The following is a 26,558-nucleotide window of genomic DNA, read 5'->3' as shown; positions in this document are numbered from 1 at the left end:
TTTCCCATGAAGTGATGGAACTGGATGCCATGATCTTAGTTTTCTGAATGTTGAGCTTTAAGCCAACTTTTTCACTCTCCTCTTTCACCTTCATCAAGAGGCTCTTTAGTTCTTCTTCACTTTCTGCCATAAGGGTGGTGTCATCTGCGTATCTGAGGTTATTGATATTTTTCCCAGCAATCTTGATTCCAGCTTGTGTTTCTTCCAGCCCAGCATTTCTCATGATGTACTCTGCATATAAGTTAAATAAGCAGGGTGACAATATACAGCCTTGACATACTCCTTTTCCTATTTGGAACCAGTCTGTTGTTCCATGTCCAGTTCTAACTGTTGCTTCGTGATCTGCATACAGGTTTCTCAAGAGGCAGGTCAGGTGGTCTGGTATTCCCATCTCTTTCAGAATTTTCCACAGTTTATTGTGATCCACACAGTCAAAGGCTTTGGCATAGTCAATAAAGCAGAAACAGATGTTTTTCTGGAACTCTCTGCTTTTTCGATGATCCAGCGGATGTTGGCAATTTGATCTCTGGTTCCTCTGCCTTTTCTAAAACCAGCTTGAACATCAGGAAGTTCACGGTTCACGTCTTGCTGAAGACTGGTTTGGAGAATTTTGAGCATTATTTTACTAGCGTGTGAGATGAGTGCAATTGTGTGGTAGTTTAGGTAACAAGAAAAATCTTAGGTAATTGGCTTTGAAGAGTACAATCCTATATCTGTCTTCTGTCTCTGATATAAAACACATTTGATTTTTAAAGTGCATAGATAATCTCTTCATTTTGAAAAAAAAAGTGTAATTTTACATTTCTACATTTTAAAAAGACTTTGGTTATAATTTTAGATGCCTGATTTTAATTAATGTACATGCCACCTTTGGGAACATACCTTTGCCTTTATGAGTTTATTTACAACTTTCTGATTATATTATATACTGCTTAAGTCTATAAACTCAAGACATGCAATGAGTATCAAGCTTTTGAAAATACCACAGGTTATGGTAATTGGTTGTATGTGCTTAAAACGTTAACCAAAAATAAATAAGCTAAAAAATATGCATACATATATCTAATATCTGTGTCACAAGGCCACACAGGCCTCTAGTCGTGTGGATGATTATTCCTATTAAGCATAAGCCTCAACAGACAAGGACTATACCTTGCAGATCTTTATATCCATCAGGTCTAATACAGGAGAGTCTAATAAACATTTAAAAGATGAAAAAATGTGTTTCCTTGAAGGCCAGTCAGGTGATCCATACTTCTTTGAGTTTCTTCAGATTGTTAGCACCTTGTTTTGTCCAAAGTAAACAGCATTTACTAATTGACATAAAAATTAAAAAAACGAAAGGGGAAAGTCTCCTTTGTCTTTCTCTCCAGGCTACCTGATTATTCTAAATATTATGGGATATACATTTTCCCATCAGCATGTTATGTCAGGGATTCAGGCAAACTAGATGTGTACTATAACCCAGCCATTTTACCCATGAGCTTTGTCTTTTCTTTGATCCTGTAATAATTTGTTAAAGAATACTTAATAATTATTACTCTATTAAAATACTCTTTTAAAAAGATAGGATGCTGGGAGAAAATGAAGAAACTTAGCTTGTATGAATTCTGTTCATATTTCTTTTCCCGCACTTTATTTATGAAGAAGTTTGCTATTTATTCATTCATGTATTTAGCCACACCACGTGGCTTGTGGAGTTTTAGTTCCCTGACCAAGGATTGAACCCTGGCTATGGCAGTGAAAGCAGAGAGTCCTAACCACTGGACCACCAGGGAATTCCCGGGAGCTAATTTATAAGGGAGGACTCGAAGGGATGTACCATCACAAATCCAGTCCATGGGGATTTTTGACATTCTAACATTGGCTTTTAAAAAATTGAATGAATAGCTTTATCATGTAATACTATGTTCTTAATCATAAGCATGAGAAACTGACTCTGGCTTAGTTAGCAAAAGGAATTTGTGACATACTCTTGGTAGGCCCCAGAATCCAAAGGAAGGTGGAAGACAAGACTGAGGGCCATGCAGCCAACACCACCTGAAATCACACAGCAAAGCCAACATATCCAGTCAAAACCACACAGATATCACTATCGCAGTACATACACTGCAGCCTGCCCTGCAGATACAGCTACTGCTGCTAGAACCTCAGTCCCTGCTTCTCTAGGAACTCTGTGTAGCCATCATGAGGCTTCCTGCCATCCTTGATTCTTTGCATCATCAACTCAGAAGTTAAGGGCTGGCACCTGCAATCAGCAGAGCCTACATCATATAAGCAGATTGAGACTGGGCAGTAACTAAAGATGCACGGAGAGTTTGAGCCAGTGACCACTGTAGTCCAGTCCTATTCAGGCTAATTTTCCAAGAACTACCTCCTACTCACCTACCTTTGCCCCTTCCAAGTTTAGAATCCCTATACCAGCTTAGCAATTTGCACATTCATTGCCAAAATTAACACAGTTGGGTGCATTCAGTTAAGATGTCTAATAGCCAGATGTTCTTGGTAAATGTTTACTGGGCTGTTTTTAGACACTGGTGATGTATTTAATTAATATTTGTGAATGTAAAACAGAAAGCCCTAAGTGGTCATGACTGCAGTCTTCCAATATTCTTTTAAACTTCAGAACTAGCTCTTGAATAGAGTCTGTAAGTGCCTTGAGAAACCAATTAAAATCTTAATCCCTGTATGGAGTGATTTTCTTTCTCTTCATTACTGTGCAGTCTCGGTGCTTGCTGATCCATCAGCAGCACTGTCAATGACAGTCCCTCTCTAATAACCTTTAATCCGCCTAACAGATTGAGCAATCAAACAGTTCAGTGAAAATTTACTTGCGTTCAACAAATTCTTGGTTGGATGAAGACTACTACTAAAGTAGATGAAGTACTACTACTACTACCCCACACTTACTAATTTTTTCAAAAAGCTTCTAAGAGGGTAAGTGGTGGCCAAGAATATGATATTGATTCATGAGTTGCTTGGCATGTAGCTGCAAGTCTTAATTTCACATACAAGGAAATGCTTTTAGCTGCAGGCACTTTTACATCTGTTCAGAACACAACAAACTTATCCTCTAAAATCCTAGCGATGAATTTATTCCTTAAGTTTAGAGACTTTTCAGTAAAACCCATCCATGTCAGTAAAATCTGTAGACAATAAACAATTTTTTGCACATGCGATATTTCAAGAGACTAAACTGTCCGATTTAGACACAATTTATGTTTATCGAGCACAGACTGTGTGTCAAGCACTGTTTAAGGCAAAGTTACAAGCATTCTCTACACTGTTGCTGTAAACTCATAAGGCATAATAGATGAGATCCCACTTCACTGGTGAGGAAAGCAAACTCGAGCCCCATGGGACTTACTGGAGCTCGCAAGCATAGTAGTTGGTAAACCCAGGGTTTGAGCCTGACTCCTGATCTAAATCAGCTCTCTGCCTTAGCAGAAACATCCAGGGTGAGTAAGGGTTTCAGCATGACAGAGTGGTTAAGGTAGATTAAACTTTAGGCAGAGATGTGTAACATGTAGCAATTCTTCTCTGATTAAAATGCCATGGGGGCTTCCCTGATGGTCCAATGATGAAGAATCTGCCTGCCAGCACAGGAGACATCAATCCCAGGTCTGGGAAGATTCCACATGGCATAAGGCTACTAAGCCTGTGCACCCTAGAGCCTGTGCTCCGCAACAAGAGAAGCCACTGCAGTGAGAAACCTGAGCACAACAACAAAGACCCAGTGCAGCGAAAAAAAAAAAAAAAAAGCGTGGATTAAGCCAATGATGAGCCCAAATTGCTGGGATCTCATTGTGGCACTGCAGTTTGGCATCCTATTATTCAAAACTGAGTTGAAAGGAAGGACACCATCCAAAGCAAATGGGTGTTTCACCTGGTAAAAGGATGCCCCCAGATGATAGAGGATGGCGAAATAGAAACCTCCTCACATTTCAATGCATAGGTTTAGAAGGCAACAAAACTAAGCAAAATAAAAGCACATATAAAATAATGATGTAGAGTGATGTAAGTCAGACAGAGAAGGACAAATACATGACATCCCTTATATGTGGAATCTAAAAAGAAAAGATACAAATGAACTTAAAAAACAAAAACAGACTCACAGTCTTAGAGAATGAACTTATTAGACTCAGAGAATAAACTTATGGTTGCTGGGGGAAGGAATAGTTAGGGAGTTTGGGATGTACATGTACACACTGCTATATTTAAAATGTATAACCAACAAGAACCTACTGTATAACATATAGAACTCTGCCCAATGTTATGTGGCAGGCTGGACAGGAGGGAAGTTTGGGAGAGAATGAATATGTGTGTATGTATGGCTGAGTCCTTCACTGTTCACCTGAAACTACCAAAACATTGTTAATTGGCTATACCCCAATGCAAAATAGGAAGTTAAAAAAAAATAATGATGTAGAAAATTGTCTTGCAATGTTTAGTGACTACATGATTGGATAGTCTATGGCTAGGGCATGTATTTTGCAGTCTTTTTTTTTTCCTTGTTTAATCTCATGATTCCTTGTCAACATAAGTAACTCTGGACTGGTTGATTGGATCCTAAAACTGGTCCAAGGGTGCTTTAGCATGACTCCCAGAGCCATATGGGTAACAGATTACCCATTACTCTGGTTCCATGGCATGGAGTTCAGAATTACATCCAACCCATGCTGTCATAGTTTGGAGGGGTTAAAAGCGATGAACAAAGAGTTTATTTAGCAGTACAAATACTATATTGGAGAAGGAAATGGCAACCCACTTCAGTGCTCTTGCCTGGGAAATCCCACAGACAGAGGAGCTTGGCAGGCTACAGTCCATGGGGTCACAAAAGAGTCAGACATGACTTAGTGACTAAACAAACAATGTGAGTACAATATACTCCTGCAAATCTGGCATGTGTCCTACGATTCCCTGGTAGTTGTGGTATACCTGGCCAGGGTGCAGTTGTCTCCAGCATGTACCCAAGCAAGACCAAGACATCCTGGACTGCTTTAGCATTATGTATACGAGACTAGGTCTGATAGTCCTAGTCTTTGAAAGGTCTGATGGGAGCCCCATTTGCTCAGACTTACCATTCCTAACTGTGTCTCTGCTGGTGTGGCCCCCTTAACGGGTTCTCAAGTAAAAGCACTTCTGACTGTTAACAGGAAATGAGAGTTGATCTCTACTGCCCAGCTAATCTGTTCTGACTTCATGCTGCACCTTCAAATACGTAAACCTGTTTGATTTACCCAAGTGTTGTATTCTTCTGACTGTCCAGTCAGCGTGAGCCTATTATTCACATTTGTCAAGTTGGTGTGTGTGCAGAGCTAAATGTCTAAAATAATTCCCAGATCACTGATTTGCTGATTATAGACTCTTTGCAAAGGAGATGGGTAGATTTATGGTGAAACTGATACTCAGTTATGGTTCTTATCCTTACAAAATGTAATGAATGAACCTGCAAGAAAAGATTTCTATCATGTCCATCTAAAATGAGTACTCTTTTAGACATATCACATAATCTTAAACTAAGTTCTGCTAAATAACTCACATGGAAAGGAAAGTCTAGGGCAAAACAGACATCAGAATTTATGAAACATGAAATGTGCTGTAGCAGTAAAGCTTCTAGAAGGAGAGTCTTCAGGTAGCAACAGAGTCTAATGTCTTTTTGTATGTAATATTTTGATATGGAAGGAGAAAGCTTTCAAAAGGAATTTGAAAATAATTTAAAGATCTAGTTATAGGTCTGTAGGAATTAATAATCTCTGGCAAACATTTTTATCTGCAACATGCAATGTTAAATTAACTTCTACTCAACAGAAGGCTGCTTCTTCCACTGGGTTTACGGCTGATGGAGCCCTCACTCCATTTCCAACATCCATTTAACCATTTACCCATATCTTTTACTGAGAAATACTCCTTCCTTTTTATTTTATTGGCTTGCAGCTGTTTTCTCTCTGTGGATCCAGGCCAAATGGGAAAAAAAAATGAACAAGTTTATTATGTCTTTGAAAAATCTTTAAAAGGCTGTATGACTCTTAACAGTCATATTTTCAAGGACCAAGTAAATTATTTGGGGATATATTACTCTCTGTTACAAAATAGCTTCATAGAGTTTAGCTATTTTGAAGGTTAGTGTAGAGACTTGCTAAGCTTTGTGTTTCATTAATTTTCTGATTTTTGTAATCCACTTCTATTTGTAGTAGAAAGTATTAAGTCATGAAAGGAATAAAAATTCTTTTCAGAGGCTCTCATGATGAGACAATGGGACTCCATTAATTAACCTTCTGGTTTCTACTCCGCTACTCCTCAGAGGCCTTCCCATGTGGCTCAGTGATAAAGACTCCACCTGCTAAGCAGGACACTTGGGTTCAGTCCCTGGGTCGGGAAGATCCCCTGGAGAAGGAAAAGGCAGTCCACTCCAGTATTCTTGCCTGGAAAATCCCATGGACAGAGAAGCCTAACCAGGCTACAGTTCATGGAGTTTGCAAAGAGTCAGACATGACTTGGCGACTAAACAACTCCTTCAGTTGTAGATAATTAAATTAGCCAACTGAATATTACCTTGGAATTATCAGTTAGGTCAGTTTTACCTTTTTAAATCTAGGGAGTAGATTTTTTTTTAATGTTTTAAACCCTGAAATGCCACATCCACAGAAAATCACACAGATCTTAAGTGGTACAGTTTAATGAATTTTCACAAACTGGACACAACTATGGAGACCGTGCCAACTGAGAAAAAGAACACAACCAGAACACCAGTTGTCTCCTTTGCGCCCTTACCCCATTCTCCTGACTTTGACACTGTAGACTATTTTCGTCTATTTTTGAATTTATATAAATGGAAACAAACAGCATGTATTCTTTTGCTATGCTGTGCTTAGTCGCTTACTTGTGTCTGCCGCTTTGTGACCCCATGGACTGTAGCCAACCAGGCTCCTCTCTCCATGGTGATTCTCCAGGCAAGGATACTGGAGTGAGTAGCCATGCCCTCCTCCAGGGGATCTTCCCAACCCAGGGATCGAACCCAGGTCTCCCGCACTATGGGCAGATTCTTTACTGTCTGAGCCATAAGGGAAGCCCATGTATACATTTGGGTCTGGTTTATTTCACTGTGGTTTATTTCACATTTATGAGATTCATCCATGTTGGTACACATAACAATAGTGTGTTCATTCTCATTGAATATTATATGATTTATTTATCTACTCTATTTTGATAGACTTTGGGGTTGCTTTTCGTTCAGGGATATTATGAATAGTGCTGCTGTGAACATTTTTATACATGTCTTTGATGAACCTAGCTGTTCATTTCTGTTGGGGATTTATCTAGGAATTAATTGTCATAGATCTCATGTGGTATTGATGAGCTTTTCATTCTGGTAGGTTCAAAGGTGTGTCAGAGTTGGCTCAGACCAGCTCTCAGGGACAAAAGGTTAAATCTGTAGTAATTTTGACAACTGGTTGTTAAAAATAACCATTATTAAAAATTAACATAAATAAACATAAGTTATATTAAAACAAAAGTATTCAAAATTTATCACCTCCTAATTACTGTACTACATGTGACTATCATTCTATGCTATTGAAAAGGAAAAAAGATACAACACTGAAAGATGAACTACCCAGGTTGGTAGGTGCCCAATATGCTACTGGAGATCAGTGGAGAAATAACTCCAGAAAGAATGATGGGATGGAGCCAAAGCAAAAACAATACCCAGCTGTGGATGTGACTGGTGATAGAAGCAAAGTCCGATGCTATAAAGAGCAATATTGCATAGGAACCTGGAATGGTAGGTCCATGAATCAAGGCAAATTGGAAGTGGTCAAACAGGAGATGGCAAGAGTGAACGTCAACATTCTAGGAATCAGCGAACTAAGATGGACTGGAATGGGTGAATTTAACTCAGATGACCATTATATCTACTACTGTGGGCAAGAATCCCTTAGAAGAAATGGAGTAGCCATCATGGTCAACAAAAGAGTCCGAAATGCAGTACTTGGATGCAATCTCAAAAACGACAGAATGATCTCTGTTCATTTCCAAGGCAAACCATTCAATATCACGGTAATCTAAGTCTATGCCCCAACCAGAAACACTGAAGAAGCTGAAGTTGAATGGTTCTATGAAGACCTACAAGACCTTTTAGAACTAACACCCAAAAAAGATGTCCTTTTCATTATAAGGGACTGGAATGCAAAAGTAGGAAGTCAGGAAACACCTGGAGTAACAGGCAAATTTGGCCTTGGAGTGCAGAATGAAGCAGGGCAAAGGCTAGTAGAGTTTCCCCAAGAGAACGCACTGGTCATAGCAAACACCCTCTTCCAACAACACAAGAGAAGACTCTACACATGGACATCACCAGATGGTCAACACCGAAATCAGATTGATTATATTCTTTGCAGCCAAAGATGGAGAAGCTGTATATAGTCAGCAAAAACAAGACTGGGAGCAGACTATGGCTCAGATCATAAAATCCTTATTGCCAAATTCAGACTTAAATTGAAGAAAGTAGGGAAAACCACTAGACCATTCAGGTATGACCTAAATCAAATCCCTTATGATTATACAGTGGAAGTGAAAAATAGATTTAAGGGACTAGATCTGATAGACAGAGTGCCTGATGAACTATGGACAGAGGTTCGTGACATTGTACAGGAGACAAGGATCAAGACCATCTCCGTGGAAAAGAAATGCAAAAAAGCAAAACGGCTGTCTGAGGAAGCCTTTCAAATAGCTGTGAAAAGAAGAGAAGCGAAAAGCAAAGGAAGAACGGAAAGATATTCTCATCTGAATGCAGAGTTCCAAAGAATAGCAAGGAGAGATAAGAAAGCCTTCCTCAGTGGTCAGTGCAAAGAAATAGAGGAAAACAACAGAATGGGAAAGACTAGAGATCTCTTCAAGCAAATCAGAGATACCAAAGGAACATTTCATGCAAAGATGGGCTCGATAAAGGACAGAAATGGTATGGACCTAACAGAAGCAGAAGATATTAAGAAGAGGTGGCAAGAATACACAGAAGAACTGTACAAAAAAGATCTTCACGACCCAGATAATTACAATGCTGTGATCACTCACCTAGAACCAGACATCCTGGAATGTGAAGTCAAGTGGGCCTTAGAAAGCATCACTGTGAACAAAGCTAGTGGAGGTGATGGAAATTCCAGTTGAGCTATTTCAAATCCTCAAAGATGATGCTGTGAAAGTGCTGCACTCGATATGCCAGCAAATTTGGAAAACTCAGCAGTGGCCACAGGACTGGAAAAGGTCAGTGTTCATCCCAATCCCAAAGAAAGGCAATGCCAAAGAATGCTCAAACTACCGCACAATTGCACTCATCTCACACACTAGTTAAAGTAATGCTCAAAATTCTCCAAGCCAGGCTTCAGCAGTATGTGAACCATGAACTTCCAGATGTTCAAGCTGGTTTTAGAAAAGGCAGAGATCAAATTGCCACCATCCGCTGGATCATCGAAAAAGCAAGAGAGTTCCAGAAAAACATCTATTTCTGCTTTATTGACTATGCCAAAGCCTTTGACTGTGTGGATCACAATAAACTGTGGAAAATTCTGAAAGAGTTGGGAATACCAGGCCATCTGACCTGTCTCTTGAGAAACCTGTATGCAGGTCAGGAAGCAACAGTTAGAACTGGACATGGAACAACAGACTGGTTCCAAATAGGAAAAGGAGTATGTCAAGGCTGTATATTGTCACCCTGCTTATTTAACTTACATGCAGAGTACATCATGAGAAACACTGGGCTGGAAGAAATACAAGCTGGAATCAAGATTGCCAGGAGAAATATCAATAACCTCAGATATGCAGATGACACCACCCTTATGGCAGAGAGTGAAGAAGAACTAAAGAGCTTCTTGATGAAAGTGAAAGAGGAGAGTGAAAAAGTTGGCTTAAAGCTCAACGTTCAGAAAACTAAGATCATGGCATCTGGTCCCATCACTTCATGGCAAATAGATGGGGAAACAGTGGAAACAGTGGCAGACTTTATTTTGGGGGGCTCCAAAATCACTGCTGATGGTGATTTCAGCCGTGAAATTAAAAGATGCTTACTCCTTGGAAGGAAGGTTATGAGCAACCTAGATAGCATATTTAAAAGCAGAGACATTACTTTGCCAACAAAGGTCCATCTAGTCAAGGCTATGGTTTTTCCAGTGGTCATGTATGGATGTGAGAGTTGGATGGTGAAGAAAGCTGCTGCTGCTGCTGCTAAGTCGCTTCAGTCGTGTCTGACTCTGTGCGACCCCATAGAGGGCAGCCCACCAGGCTCCCCCGTCCCTGGAATTCTCCAGGCAAGAACATTGGAGTGGGTTGCCATTTCCTTCTCCAAAGCATGAAAGTGAAAAGTGAAAGTGAAGTCACTCAGTCGTGCCTGACTCCTAGCGACCCCATGGACTGCAGCCTTTCAGGCTCCTCCGTCCATGGGATTTTCCAGGCAAGAGTACTGGAGTGGGGTACCATTGCCTTCTCCAGTTTTTAAGTAGAGAAGTTCTTAATTTTCATTTAGTACGGTCTTTTGCTTAGTGTTTAGTGATGTTCACGTCCACTTTGAGAAATATTTGCAATTCCTTAGGTGCCCATGTTTTCTTCTAGAAGCTTTGATGTTTTACCTTTCTCATTTAGATCTGCAATCCACTTGGAACTGAGTTTTCTTTAAGGTATGAGGTGGAAGCTAAGATTAATTTGTGTGTGTATGCGAATGGACATCCAATAAGCTCAGAACCTTTTATTGAAGAGATCATCTTTTCACCATTGTATTTTAGTATTCCTTTTGTCATAGCCAAGGGACTGTCAGCGTTTAAGTCTTACAGGACAGTTTTAAATCAATGAAACAGTGAATTTTGGCATTTGCCAACCATCTTAGCAATTCATCCAGAAGACATTTTATTTCAGTTTGTTAGCGAACAACTTGTCTCACCTCCAATGAACAATGTTTATTGATTTTCACTGTGACTAAGACTCTGGGCTGGCCTCCGAGAGCATAATCTCCTGCTCCCCGTGCCCATCAACTCTACACACAGTCCCTTTATTCTTTTATCTCTTTCTCTAGAACCTTGACCCTGAAAGTCATAAAATAAGAATTTCTGTCAACATCTTATTTTTCTAGAGATTTGTCATTAGGTCTTTTTGCTTTAAGTAACTTTATTTCTTTCTTTATCTTTGGCTGTTCTGGGTCTTCAGCGCTGCGTGGACTTTTCTCTAGTTGCAGTGAGGGGAGGCTACTCTAGTTCTGGTGTGTGGGCTTCTCATTGTGGTGGCTTCTCTTGTTGCAGAGCAGGGTCTCTAGGGTGTGTGAGCTTCATTAGTTGTGGCATGTGGACTCAGTAATTGTGGCCCACTGGCTCTAGAGCACAGGCTCAACAATTATAGCCCACAGGATTAGTTGCTCCACTGTATGTGAGATATTCCCAGATCAGGGATCAAACCCCTGTCTCCTGTGTTGGCAGACTCTTCACCACTGAGCCGCCAGGGAAGCTCTTTATCATTAGATCTTTTGATAACTTTGCAAATTACTTTCTCTCAAATATTTCTTTTATAAAATTAAAGCCAATTCTGGTAACACATTCAGATTATCTGTTGAACAAGCCAATATTTACTTTATAAACTTGTGAGAAAGAGTATATTTGTCAATAAAGAGTGACCCTTTTCTTTTTCAAAATAGGAAACAACAGATTTCCTTGACAGAATGACAATTTGGTTATTCGTATTTACAGAACAAAACAACTTAGAAGTAATTAAAATAAATAAAATTCATGCAGGAAGAACATATGAATGAGAATGTAGTTTATTACCCAAAGGAATTAATTTCTTAATTCTGTTACTGATTTTATTCAGAAAGAAAGCAAAAGCTCCACATTGCAATTGCCATGTAGTTGTGGATAGATTTTCTGTTCTTTCAGTTTGCTTGTAAAATGTACCTAACCTTTCACTAGAGGGCATCTTTACTCCATTTGGTCTTTTGTAAAAATAAACAACAGCAACTAATATTTTGCTTAATGTTGTCATATTACCTTTTAACCTCTCCTGATCCTAAGAGAAAGTTGTAGCTGATCCTGATACTAAAACAATTCTTAGAAACACACACGCTATCTTTTTATTAACAGTTCTAGCATTCAGTTCAGTCGCTCAGTCGTGCCCGACTCTTTGCGACCCCATGAATTGCAGCACGACAGGCCTCCCTGTCCATCACCAACTCCCAGAGGTTACCCAAACTCGTGTCCATCAAGTCGGTGATGCCATCCAGTCATCTCATCCTCTGTCGTCCCCTTCTCCTCCTGCCCCCAATCCTTCCCAGCATTAGGGTCTTTTCCAATGAAGTCAACTCTTCGCATGAGATGGCCAAAGTATTAGAGTTTCAGCTTCAACATCAGTCCTTCAAATGAACACCCAGGACTGATGTCCTTTAGGATGAACTGGTTGGATCTTCTTGCAGTCCAAGGGACTCTCAAGAGTCTTCTCCAACACCACAGTTCAAAAGCATCAATTCTTCGGCGCTTAGCTTTCTTCACCATCCAACTCTCACATCCATACATGACCACTGGAAAAACCACAGGTTTCCTAGACGAACCTTTATTGGCAAAGTAATGTCTCTGCTTTTTAATATGCTATCTAGGTTTGTCATTACTTTCCTTCCAAGGAGTAAGCATCTTTTAATTTCATGGCTGCAATCACCATCTGCAGTCATTTTGGAGCCCAAGAAAAAAAGTCTGCCACTGTTTCCACTGTTTCCCCATCTATTTGCCATGAAGTGATGGGACCAGATGCCATGATCTTAGTTTTCTGAACGTTGAGCTTTAAGCCAACTTTTTCACTCCTCTTTCACTTTTATCAAGAGGCTTTTTTAGTTTCTCTTCACTTTCTGCCATAAGGGTGGTGTCATCTGCGTATCGGAGGTTATTGATATTTCTCCCGGCAATCTTGATTCCAGCTTGTGCTTTATCCAGCCCAGCGTTTCTCATGATGTACACTGCATGTAAGTTAAATAAGCAGGGTGACAATATATAGCCTTGACGGACTCCTTTTCCTATTTGGAACCAGTCTGTTGTTCCATGTCCAGTTCGAACTGTTGCTTCCTGACCTGCATACAGGTTTCTCAAGAGGCAGGTCAGGTGGTCTGGTATTCCCATCTCTTTCAGAATTTTCCACAGTTTATTGTGATCCACACAGACAAAGGCTTTGACATAGTCAATAAAGCAGAAATAGATGTTTTTCTGGAACCCTCTTGCTTTTTCGATGATCCAGTGAATGTTGGCAATTTGATCTCGGGTTCCTCTGCCTTTTCTAAAACCAGCTTGAACATCTGGAAGTTCATGGTTCACGTATTGCTGAAGCCTGGCTTGGAGAATTTTGAGCATTACTTTACTATCATGTGAGATGAGTGCAATTGTGCAGTAGTTTGAGCATTCTTTGGCATTGCCTTTCTTTGGGATTGGAATGAAAACTGACCTTTTCCAGTCCTGCGGCCATTGCTGAGTTTTCCAGATTTGCTAGCATATTGAGTGCAGCACTTTCACAGCATCATCTTTGAGGATTTGAAATAGATCAACTGGCATTCCATCACCTCCACTAGCTTTGTTCATAGTGATGCTTCCTAAAGCCCACTTGACTTCACATTCCAGGATGTCTGGCTCTAGGTGAGTGATCACACCATCATGATTATCTGGGTCGTGAAGATCTTTTTTGTACAGTTCTTCTGTGTATTCTTGCCACCTCTTCTTAATATCTTCTGCTTATTTTAGGTCCATACCATTTCTGTCCTTTATCGAGCCCATCTTTGCATGAAATGTTCCCTTGGTATCTCTAATTTGCTTGAAGAGATCTCTAGTCTTTCTCATTCTGTTGTTTTCCTCTATTTCTTTGCACTGATCACTGAGGAAGGCTTTCTTATCTCTCCTTGCTATTCTTTGGAACTCTGCACTCAAATAGGTATATCTTTCCTTTTTTCCTTTGCTTTTCACTTCTCTTCTTTTCACAGCTATTTGAAAGGCCTCCTCAGACAGCCATTTTGCTTTTTTGCATATCTTTTCTTTGGGAATGGTCTTGATCCCTGTCTCCTGTACAATGTCATGAACCTCTCACTGTGTGAGCTGTGTCTCACTTCAGAAGGTAGTATAAGAGAGGGAAAAATAATTTCTCCTCTATCCTCCCAGGTTGTTGGCTGAGACCCACCTGTAATAAAAAGAGTAATAGTAGATAAACCAACATAATTATATGGGACCACCCCCCCCAGCCCCCCCGCAAAGACATGAAACAAAATGAGCAAAGCAGAACACTTTTATAGTGTTGTAGCCACACATTCCAGGAAACAAACTCACTCAGAAGGACAATGCAGATAGTGAAGTCCAGTTTATCATACCGGTGGGCCCAAGGCAGAATCTCCTCTTAGCCAAGGACCCTGACCAGTTTTTGTGAAAACCTTATATACCCTAAGTGTACATGCTCGTACCCACCTCCCCAAATTCTCTGGAACTAGTCTGAACAAAGGAAAGTTCAGTTCAGTTCAGTCCCTCAGTCATGTCCGACTCTTTGCGACCCCATGATTCGCAGCACACCAGACCTCCCTGTTCATCACCAGCTCCCGGAGCTTACCCAAACCCATGTCCATCAAGTCGGTGATGCCATCCAGTCATCTCATCCTCTGTTGTCCCCTTCTCCTACTGCCCCCAATCCTTCCCAGCATTAGGGTCTTTTCCAATGAGTCAACTCTTCGCATGAGGTGGCCAAAGTATTGGAGTTTCAGCTTCAACATCAGCCCTTCAAATGAACACCCAGGACTGATCTCCTTTAGGATGGACTGGTTGGATCTTCTTACAGTCCAAGGGACTCTCAAGAGTCTTCTCCAACACCACAGTTCAAAAGCATCAATTCTTTGGTGCTCAGCTTTCTTCACCGTCCAATTCTCACATTCATACATGCTGCTAAGCTGCTAAGTCACTTCAGTCGTGTCCGACTCTGTGCGACCCCATAGATGGCAGCCCACCAGGCTCCACCGTCCCTGGGATTCTCCAGGCAAGAATACTGGAGTGGGTTGCCATTTCCTTCTCCAGTGCATGAAGGGGAAAAGTGAAAGTGAAGTCGCTCAGTCGTATCCGACTCTTAGCGACCCCATGGACTGTAGCCTACCAGGCTCCTCCATCCATGGGATTTTCCAGGCAAGAGTACTGGAGTGGGATGTCATTGCCTTCTCCGACCACTGGAAAAACCATAGCCTTGACTAGACGGACCTTTGTTGGCAAAGTAACGTCTCTGCTTTTAAATATGCTATCTAGGTTGGTCATAACCTTCCTTCCAAGGAGTAAGCATCTTTTAATTTCATGGCTGCAATCACCATCTGCAGTCATTTTGGCGCCACAAAAAATAAAGTCAGCTACTGTTTCCACTGTTTCCCCATCTATTTGCCATGAAGTGATGGGACCAGATGCCATGATCTTAGTTTTCTGAACGTTGAGCTTTAAGCCAACTTTTTCACTCTCCTCTTTCACTTTCATCAAGAAGCTCTTTAGTTCTTCTTCACTTTCTGCCATAAGGGTGGTGTCACCTGCATATCTCAGGTTATTGATATTTCTCCTGGCAATCTTGATTCCAGCTTGTGTTTCTTCTAGCCCAGCGTTTCTCATGATGTACTCTGAATATAAGTTAAATAATTAGGGTGACAATATACAGCCTTGACATACTCCTTTTCCTATTTGGAACCAGTCTGTTGTTCCATATCCAGTTCTAACTGTTGCTTCCTGACCTGCATACAGGTTTCTCAAGAGACAGGTCAGATGGTCTGGTATTCCCATCTCTTTCAGAATTTTCCACAGTTTATTGTGATCCACACAGTCAAAGGCTTTGAACAAAGGAAAAGAAAGATGCAATCTTAGTTAACCCGTAATTCATATGCCTTAAACCTCGGTAGTTGACAGTGGACAATTATCAATAGGCCTGTGGTCATACTCCAATAAGCATAATAGAATTTATGATTCTATTTGGTTGGTTACACAGATAATTAGGGTATTCTTTTAGGTGATGGAAAGTCTAGGTATGAACCCTGGGGGGTTCATCTGGGGGGTCTGGTTTTCCAGTTGGTATGTCCTTTCCATAGATACTGGGCATATAGCTCAAAGTCCACAGTCCAGCCTAAGATGGAGTCCTGCTTTTAAGATGGAGCCTGTTCTGTCTGTTTCCTCCTTCAATACATTTTAGACAAAGAAACAATAAACGTGAAAAATTGACAAGACAAGAGGGTTTTGGCTTGTAGTAGCAAGGTTTGTTTCTACAGCTTTCTTGGCCCTAAATTCCCTGTCTCTGGTGATAAAAATGCCTTCTACCCTCCTGGTACAGGGAGGGTACCTTGCACATGAGAGATTTATCTCCTACTTTTAGGGGGGACAAAGTAAGTTCAGAGTTCTTGCATCAGCCATTTCTAAAGTAATTTTAATTCAAAACAATCAATATACTGATGTGGCATATTTTAGGGTGACATATTCTGAACCCCTATAGCTATAGGTGATACAGCTGGGCTCCAAAAGTGAGGCTTATATGGTTCAAGCCATTAGGTATTTAATAAGAAGTATCTCTAGGGAAACAATTTCCCTAGGTCTGAGACTGTAGGTCCAATTTCTGAGTTCTGAGGGGAGCCAGTGATTTTGAGATATTTGGGTGTGAAGCATCTTTTGTGGTTTGAATCTCTCTGGTGATGTCATCAGGTATCCAAAGAACTTTATGTGTGGCCCACACAGCAACAAGCATGAAGGCTGGCCACACATGAACTGTTGCAGTGATTCCTCTGAAGTATATATCAAGTTGTCCAGCTTTGGTTTGCAGAGAAAAGGGCAGCCTTTGTTCTCAGTGACTTTAAGTCAGATGAATGGAAGAAAATTAGAAATGTTAGCTTGGAGAGTCATCACCAGATACTTGAAGTTAGAAGAATTCAGTATGCAGTTTAATTTACAGGTAGATAAAAAATCTCAAAGACAATTTACAGGACTAGATTCTGATATCCACTGAATTTGTGCTATTGAATAATAATTCTCACAGGTTGCTTACTGGTCACAAAAGTAAAAAACAGCTAATTATGTGAATAACACTTTGATCAGAAGATCAAAATGAGCACAAATTATCACAAATGAGGGACTGAGGACACAGTGACATTAATGTAGCCAGGATGCAAAATCTGAAACTAATGATGAGGAAATATTAGACAAGCTCAAAATAAGACAAATTCCACTTTTTTATTTTACAGGGTGTATATTTTTCCAAAATATTAAGGTCATAAAAGACAATGAAAAGCCAAGGCAATGTTCCATATTAAGGGAGATGAAAACTAAGATCATGGCATCCAGTCCCATCACTTCATGGCAAATAGATGGGGAAACAGTGGCTGACTTTATTTTTCTGGGCTCCAAAATCACTGCAGATGGTGACTGCAGCCATGAAATTAAAAGACGCTTACTCCTTGAAAGGAAAGTTATGACCAACCTAGACAGCATATTAAAAAGCAGAGACATTACTTTGCCAACAAAGGTCCGTCTAGTCAGGGCTATGGTTTTTCCAGTGGTCATGTGTGGATGTGAGAGTTGGACTATAAAGAAAGCTGAGTGCAGAAGAATTGATGCTTTTGAACTGTGGTGTTGAAGAAGACACTTGAGAGTCCCTTGGACTGCAAGGAGATCCAACCAGTCCATCCTAAAGGAGATCAGTCTTGGGTGTTCATTGGAAGGACTGATGTTGAAACTGAAACTCCAGTACTTTGGCCACCTCATGCAAAGAGCTGACTCATTGGAAAAGACCCTGATGCTGGGAAAGATTGAGGGCAGAAGAAGAAAGGGACAACAGAGGATGAGATGATTGGATATGAAGAAGGAATTCATAGGGCCTGGACTCCATCTTAGGCCTGTTCATGCTGATCATGTTCGGCCACCTCTCTAATGGACTCTGAACTCTGTGCTTAGTACCTGTGGAAACGACAATAGAAGGATAAGACCCCCTCCGGACAAGGGAATCTTGAAGATTGTATCCAGGTTACTCATCACCTAAGAGAAAACATACACTGATCCCCCTACCTCCAGACAAGTTATAAATTTTTTCTGTAACCTCGGGCTTATTGATTATTAACTGTTTGGAATGTAACCTCGGGCTTATTGATTATTGACTGTCTGAACACCTAACACGTGAATGATGGGGTTATTGTGATTGTATTTACCTTTCCTTTGTTTATGTAAGTCACAGAGAAATTGGGATGGTGGGTTCAGACACGTACACATGGGGTATAAAAGATTTTCACAAATGCTGGTCGAGGTCCTTGGCTAAGAGGAGACTCTGCCTTGGGCCCGCCGCTGTAATAAACTGCACTTCACTATCTGCATCGTCCTTCTGAGTGAGCTTGTTTCCCGGAACACATGGCTGTAACAGATGGCATCACCGACTCAATGGACATAGGTTTGGGTGGACTCCAGGAGTTGGTACGGACAGGGATGCCTGGTATGCTGTGGTTCATGGGGTCGCAAGGAGTCGGACACGACTGAGCAACTGAACTGAACTGAACTGAAAGAGATGTTACAGCTAAGTACAGTTGGCCTTGAACAACGAGGGAATTAGAGATACCAGTCTTCCTCACAGTCGAAAGTCTACATTTAGCTTTACAGTGGTCTGTGCATATCTGAGGTTCAGTATCCTCAGATTCAACCAACTGTGGACCGTGCAGTACTGTAGTATGTATTCAGTGAAAGAAATCCCTGTATATGTGGACTTGCGAAGTTCAAACCCATGTTATTCAAGGGTCTGCTACGTAATAACCTAGTTCTAGATTGGACCCTCTGCTGGAAAGGAAATATTTGCTATAAATATATTATTGGGTCAATTGACAAAATTGGAACGTGGATGGTAGATTTAGGAAATATATCCAGATTAAGTGTACTAAAGTTGATAACGGTACTGTGATTATGTGAGAGGGATACCCTTGTTCTTTGTAAGATTAAATTAATTAAACAAGGAAACCGTTAGACTGAGGTGCTCTGCCTGCATAAGCAAACCACAGCCTAGGTCTATAAATGCTTCAAGGTGAAGAACTCAAAACCAAAGGACAACCAGTCACCAGCAGCAAACTAGGCTTTTACAAATGAGGCAATCAAATAATTTCCTTGCTTTGTTTCTACCTGTCCTCTATAAAAATCTTTCCCTGAGTTCCTGTTGGTGGAGCACTCCTTTCTCCTTCTAGTTTGGTATTGCCTGATTGGAATAGTTCTTGTTCATGTAAACTCTTAATATTTTTAATATGCCTCAGTTTGTCTTTTAATAATTCATATAAACTGAAGTATTAGGGGTAAATACAGTGGAAAAAAGGTGGTTCAGAAAATACACACATTCAATGAGTTTATATCTGTATATCTATCTTGACATTGATATAGATGTATAGAGAAATGAGAGGACTTATAATCTACCAGAATGGCATAAAGATAACCTTCAATGATAAAAATTTGAGCAAAATATGCATTAGGACATCTTATCTGAACTGCCCTTATCTGACTAAAGTAGAGCCCCCCAAAATGCAGCTGCCATTTAACACCCCTCCAAGGGAGTTGCATGTTTGGGAGAAAATGGAATTCTAGCACCAGGAGGTAAGAATTCAGCTGCCATAAATTCCCCTCCAGGGGAGTTTCCAGCCAGGAAGGAGGCTCCCCATTAGCATCAGGATGAAAAAGCCCAGTAGAATCTTTTGTACTTTCTAACTAAAGTCCTTAACCACCCCCAACCTTTTCCTCTATTAAGCTGCTATACAAACTGTTATGAGTGGTCCTATATGTATGTAAATAATTGTCTTTCCTCCTGGAATGTGACAATTGTCAGTTAATTCACAGACCTCCACCACCCCACTCTGAGGTGGAAGAGGAACCGTTCTTCCCCCAATGAAGAGCAAAAGATAAAGCAAATGAGGCAAAATGTAAATAACAGGGGCATCTGATGGAGGGCATATGGGAGTTCTTTGTACTATTCTTGCAAATTTTCTGTGAATTTGAAACCATATCCAAATAAAAAGTTTTAAAAACTGAAAAACAGAGACAGTCATTGAAATAATATCTGTAATAGCAAAAAAAGAAAAGAGAAAAGGTATTAAATAATTTTTATGTATCCATTCAATGTCATCATCAAAGCTGATGTTTTTAAAATGTTCTTTAACATGGGAGAATGTAACATAAATATTCCTTTAAAAAAAAAAAAGAAATGAAAGCAATCTATACAGGATGATGCCAGTTAGGTCGAACACTAAATGGTTTATGTATTTACCCAGGATATTAAATAATGTAAAAGAGTCTCATGAAATTGTTTCCAGCTTCATAACTGGAAACCCAGACTTATTCTGAACAGCTCTTAGGAGTTAAGATATGTCTGGGGAGGGAAAGTAGAAGAGCAATACCACATTTCTCCTTGTCTCTCTGGTTCCAAATTTCTGCTTTTGATAAATAAATCCCATCTATATTCTCTGGAGCATAGTCCCCAATATAAGGCACATCTTCTTTTTCTTGCTTTATTTCTAAAGGATAAAATAAATCATTTGCATGTACTGGGGAAATAAAAGTCCTGCAAATGAAGGGAGACCTCTCCACATCAATGCAGAAAAGAAAACTAATTTAGTACTTGAGATATTATAACTTATGAGAAATATATGTTTGGTCAGTCAGATGACCCGAATATATTTCTCATGTATATTTGATCTCTATCCACAGGTCCTGGCTCATAGGCCCCGAAACCCTTGGAATTTCATCAGTGTGGAGAGTGATAAAGGTATCTTTTATGTTAATGAGGTGACAGTGGAACCAACCATGAGATTAGAGGGTTGGAAATTTTAATCCTACCCCCAACCTCCAGGGAGCGGAGAAGGGCTGGAAGTTAAATCAGTCACCAATGACTGGTGATTTAATCAACCATGCCTATGTAATGAAGCCTCCATATAAACCCAAAGGAATGGAATTTGGAGAGCTTCCCAGTTGTGAACATGTGGAGATTGGAGAGAATATGGAGCCTGGGGATGGCATGGGAGCTCTGCACTGTTTACCTGTGCTGTGCCCTTTACATCTCTTCCATCTGGCTGTTCCTGAGTTATATCCTTTTCTAACAAACTGGGGTAAGTAAAATGTTTCTCTGAGTTCTGTGAGCTGCTCTAGCAAATTAATTGAACCCAAGTAGGATGTCATGGGAACTTCTGATTTATAGCCAGTTGCTTAGAAGCCCAGGGGTACAAGCCTGGGCCTGTGACTAGTGTCTGAAGTATGTGTCTTATGGTGGGCAGGTGAGGCAGAGATGGGCTGTCTTATAGGATTTGTTAAAACACAAAACTCAACTGAGTAAATGTAAAGATTTAATTGACTGTATTCAGTGTTTCATGCAGCATCCCATCTAACAGACAGAAAGGAGCTCCAAGGAACTATACAAAATGAAGCGCTTTTATAGGCAAAAGGAGGCTGGAAGAGGAAGTTTCTAGCCACGAGTAGATTATTTCAGGCAAGGTCACCTTCTGGTGTGGGAAGGTGGGCTCTATCAGGCAGATTACCTTACTAGTGCTGACCAGGTACAGGCATACCTCAGAGATATGGTGGTTTGGTTCTAAACCACTGCAATAAAGGGAGTCACACAGATTTTTTTTTTTTTTACTTCCCAGTACATCTGAAAGTTATATTTGCACTATACTGTAATCTATTAAGTGTTCAATAGCATTATGTCCGAAAAAACAGCATACATATTGATGCCTGGTATATGTATTCTGTACTGGTACCAAATCAAATCTCAGAGACAGAGTTTTGAGTGAAGTAGAAAAGGATAGCTTAATTCAGGCAAAGAGGGACACAGTGGGCTTGTGCTGTCAAAAACTGTGTGTCCTCACCAGGGGGAATTTGGTGAGGAGTTTTATAGCAGTGGTTCAAGGGTGGGGTTGCTAATAAGGATGTGTGCAGGGCCTACATGCCTTCAATCTTGCCTCAGGCAGTCTCCTGTGGAGCTTCTGTGGTTCTCAAGCTTATCAAACTGTGACCTTCTCTCTGGAATAAAGAATGCCTCATCAGGAGTTAATGTCTTTTTTTTGTTGGGGGGGTTAAGTTCTGCAGGAGAACTCAAAAATATTGTTATGTGTACCCAAGTCCATGCAACAGCGAAGACCCAGGACAGTCAAAACTGCATAAATAAATAAGTAATTAAATAAATTTTAAGTACTTTATGGGAATTCCCTGGTTATCCAGTGGTTAGAACTCTGCACTATCGCTGCTGAGGGCCTGTGTTCTACCCCTGGTTGGGGAACTAAGAACCCACAAGACATATGATGTATCTGGGGAAAAAATAAAGTACTACTAAAGATGACCCAGATAACCATGATGGTGTGATCACACACCTAGAGCCAGACATCCTGAAATGCGAAGTCAAGTGGGCCTTAGGAAGCATCACTATGAACAAAGCTAGTGGAGGTGTTGGAATTCCAATTGAGCTATTTCAAATCCTAAAAGATAATGCTGTTAAAGTGCTGCACTCAGTATGCCAGCAAAATTTAGAAAATTCAGCAGTGGCCACAGGACTGGAAAAAGTCACTTTTCATTCCAATCCCAAAGAAAGGAAGTGACAAAGAATGTTCAAACTACCACACAACTGCACTCATCTCACACGCTAGCAAAGTAATTCTCAAAATTCTCCAAGCCAGGCTTCAACAGTACGTCAACCATGAACTTCCAGATGTTCAAGCTGGATTTAGAAAAGGCAGAGGAACCAGAAATCAAATTGCTAACATCCATTGGATCAAAGAAAAAGCAAGAGAGTTCCATAAAAACATCTACTTCTGCTTTATTGACTACACCAAAGCCTTTGACTATGTGGATCACAACAAACTGGGGAAAATTCTTCAAGAGACAGGAATACCAGACCACCTGACCTGCCTCCTGAAAAACCTATATGCAGATCAAGAAGCAACAGTTAGAACCAGACTGGTTCCAAACTGGAAAAGGAGTATGTCAAGGCTGTATATTGTCACCCTGCTTATTTAACTTATATGCAGAGTACATCATGTGAAATACCAGGCTGGATGAAGCACAAGCTAGAATCAAGATTGCCGGGAGAAATATCAATAACCTCAGATATGCATATGACACCACCCTTATGGCAGAAAGTGAAGATCTAAAGAGCCTCTTGATGAAAGTGAAAAAGGAGGGTGAAAAAGCTGGCTTAAAACGCAATATTCCAAAAACTAAGATCATGGCATCTGGTCCCATCACTTCATGGAAAATACATGGAGAAACAATAGAAACAGTGAGAGACTTTATTTTCTTGGGCTCCAAAATCACTGTGGACAGTAATTGCAGCCATGAAATTAAAAAACACTTGCTCCTTGGAAGAAAAGCTATGAGCAACCTAGACAGTGTTTTAAAAAGCAGAGACATTACTTTGCCAACAAATGTCCATCTAGTCAAAGCTATCGCTTTTCCAGTAGTCATGTAAGGATGTGAGAGTTGGACTATAAGGAAAGCTGAGCAATGAAGAGTTGATGCTTTTGACCTGTGGTGGTAGAGGAGACTCTTGAGAGTCCCTTGGACAGACAGCAAGGAGATCCATCCAGTCAATCCTAAAGGAAATCAGTCCTGAATATTCATGGGAAGGACTGATGCTGAAGCTCAAACTCCAATACTTTGGCCACCTGATGCAAAGAACTGACTCACTGGAAAAGACCCTGATGCTGGGAAAGATTGAAGGCAGGAGGAGAAGGGGACAACAGAGGGTAAGATGGTTGGATGGCATCACCGACTCAATGGACATGAATTTGAGCAAGCTCCGGGAGTTGGTGATGGACAGGGAAGCCTGGTGTGCTGCAGTCCATAGGGTCGCAAAGAGTCGGACACGACTGAGCGACTGAACTGAACTGATCTGAACCATCATCTGAGCCTTCAGTGAGTTTTCCTATGTTGCTGGTTGAAGGTTTGAAGTATTGCCAGAATAAACAGACTGTAACAGGCAGACACCAAGTGAGCAAATGTTATTGGAAAAACGGTGCCTATAGACTTGCTCGATGAAAGATTGCCACAAATTTTCAATTTATAAAAAATGCAGTATCTGTGAAGCACAGTAAAATGAAGCATAGTAAAATAGGGTATGCCTATAATTCCAGATTTGTTAAAGGTCATATTCCTGGGAGAGGTTGAAACTGCAGTTAGGTTAGGTATGAACTCTTGGTCTAGTGACGTGAGGCTTAGCACAAGTGATTTCATTTTGGGCCTGTTGCTTTCATTAACAGAGTGAACTTAACCTGTGGAATCTGATGCTCTCTCTGGGTAGACAGTGTCAGAATTGAGTTGAATTCTTGCACACCCTACTGGTGTCTGAGAATTGCTTGGTGTTGTGTGGGCAATCCTCCCCGGAAACACACACACATTATAATTGGGTTTAGGAACCTAACTGAGTGCTGAGTAAGCCCAGCAGAGTAGTACATGCACATGGGTAGCCTGTGAGTAACTAGGAAGTCAGGATGAAGTCTCACACAAGTGAGTAAAGCAAAGGAAAGAATGTTTAAACTTCTCTTTCCCTAAGAGGCAAAGAGTTACTCCAGACAGCCTGCCAGGTTAACTCCAGAATTGTGTGTGGACATTTCAAGGGGTATGAAGCCCAGACCTTGCAGATAACTCTGCATAGGAAAACAGGAGTTGGAGCTTATCTGGAGAGATCTTTCCAAGTTCCAGCAAGTTAAAGTAGGGACTCAAGGACTGTTCTGTTTCTGAAGAGACTGTTTCAAAAGCGATGGTAGAGAGAAAGTTCTTCCTCTCCTTTACAGGCAGAGGAAAATCATTTATCCTCACACATGGGCAGCAGCTTTTTGCACTTTGGGGACTCTGTGTATGAAATGTGGGACCAAATGAGAGTGACACCTGGCGAAGAGCTGAAGACTGAACCTCCTATTTCATATATCCTGGTTATTAGTCTTCTAGCCTCCACGGTTACTGAAATTTTGCGCAGAGCACCTCTATCTCAGCAGGCTCTCGCCTTTTCCATGTTTTCTTATTCCATTTCTGACTCCACACTCCTTACTTCTCCCCCTTTGGCCACCTTCCTCCCCTAGCAAGGTGAAACTCTATTTCCCTTGTATTGTTATGCAGAGTAATTTTGTTTTCCATCCCCTACTAGTCTCTGGAGCATCAAGGACATTTCTACTCCCTAATGCTTTCACAACTCAGGCATCAACTCCAGATCCCACTCTTTATCTGCAGAGAAAGATGGGCAGAGGCTTTGCAACTTCAGATTTCCCTTTTTCTTTACCACGGTTTGAGGAGAAGGAAGAGAGAAGGAGAGATGTATTGCCCAACTGCTGATATGATTATGCCATCCTTTCCCTCCATACTTCCCCTCAGAAGGCAACAATGAACAAGAAGGGAAAAAAACAAGAAAGCAGCAATAGCTAGACTCAGGTTTAGTTTTAAATTAATATTTTCCTCTGATTTTTTCAATTTCCTTTGCTCTAGGATATCTATTTCTATTCATGTCATCTAAAAATTGAGATATATCATATATATATGTATATATAATGCCATCAAGTGATAAGATATCACTTTTAAATATAAAATTAGTAAAGATTTTTGGTTTTGTAGGACCAGAGAAGTTAAAAATATATTGTCAGTAGCAAGCTGCATGGTAAGTTGGCATCGATAATCATATTCAAGTTTCAGTTCTGGGGCTTCCCTGGGTGGTACAGTGGTAAAGAACCTGCCTGCCAATGTAGGAGACACAGTTTTGATCCTTAGTCCTAGAAGATCCCACATACTGAGGAGCAACTAAGCACCACAACTATTGAGCCTGTTCTCCAGAGTGCAGGAGCCACAACTACTGAAGCCTGAGAACCTAGTGTCCATGCTATGCAACAAGAGAAACCACTGCATGAGAAGCCCAAGCAGCGCAATGCTTAGTAGCCCCTGCTCACTGCAACTAGAGAAAAGCCTGAGCAGCAACAAAGACTCAGCACAGCCAAGAGAAAATTTTTTTAAAAAAGGTCAGTTCAGTTCTAACCTAGGTTTGGAGTCCTAGTGTTCTTAAATTGTCTTCAAAAATTGTGCACAGAGCAAAGAACACAGAGATATAGCTACAGAAAGTGTACACCATGTGTAGTAAATATTAGCCACTGAGGAATGACCACCGATAGATAAAGCTGCTCTCTTATTGTCACTGATCCAAGTACAAAATGACTGCCTGTCTCATGCCAGGAAATGCTGTCAAAGGCTGGACAAATTGTCACAGCTTTTGGAATAGATCACAGAATGTTCAAGCCTAGGGGGGTTGGTGTGACTCACTCATCCAGGCTTCAAGGACTCTCAGTAAGATGGTGACTATCAACTTGTCAAAAGTCTTCTGCTGACTTTCAGGAGACACTATTTATCTTCCTTCAAAATACAGTTCATTCAGGGACACAATAACACCGACAAGTTTAACCAAAAGGTAACAGTCAAAACCCTGAAATTCCTTGATTAACCTCAAAATAAAACCGTCTGCAACTGTGTACCTAAAGGTTGCTAGAGAAATCATGATCAGGTGCACATATTCCAGACATCATCATG

General features: G+C 40.7%; 1 protein-coding gene across 1 annotated transcript in view; it reads left to right on the top strand.

Annotated features, from left to right (window-relative positions):
• The window catches only part of B3GALNT1 (beta-1,3-N-acetylgalactosaminyltransferase 1 (Globoside blood group)), a 160,509-nt gene that overhangs the window by 10,754 nt on the left and 123,197 nt on the right, over positions 1-26,558 (top strand). Inside the window, exons 4-5 of the mRNA XM_081570741.1 lie at positions 20,715-20,772; positions 20,951-21,112. The gene's annotated coding sequence lies outside the window, so the exon portion shown is untranslated. The remainder of the gene's footprint in view (positions 1-20,714; positions 20,773-20,950; positions 21,113-26,558) is intronic.

The sequence above is a fragment of the Giraffa tippelskirchi genome, chromosome 2 (genome assembly GCF_054371585.1).
Source record: "Giraffa tippelskirchi isolate mGirTip1 chromosome 2, T2T-mGirTip1v1.2.pri, whole genome shotgun sequence".
In the NCBI taxonomy this organism is placed as follows: domain Eukaryota; kingdom Metazoa; phylum Chordata; class Mammalia; order Artiodactyla; family Giraffidae; genus Giraffa; species Giraffa tippelskirchi.
Note: the sequence above shows the minus strand (reverse complement) of the source record. Positions and strands in the feature narration are given on the sequence as shown.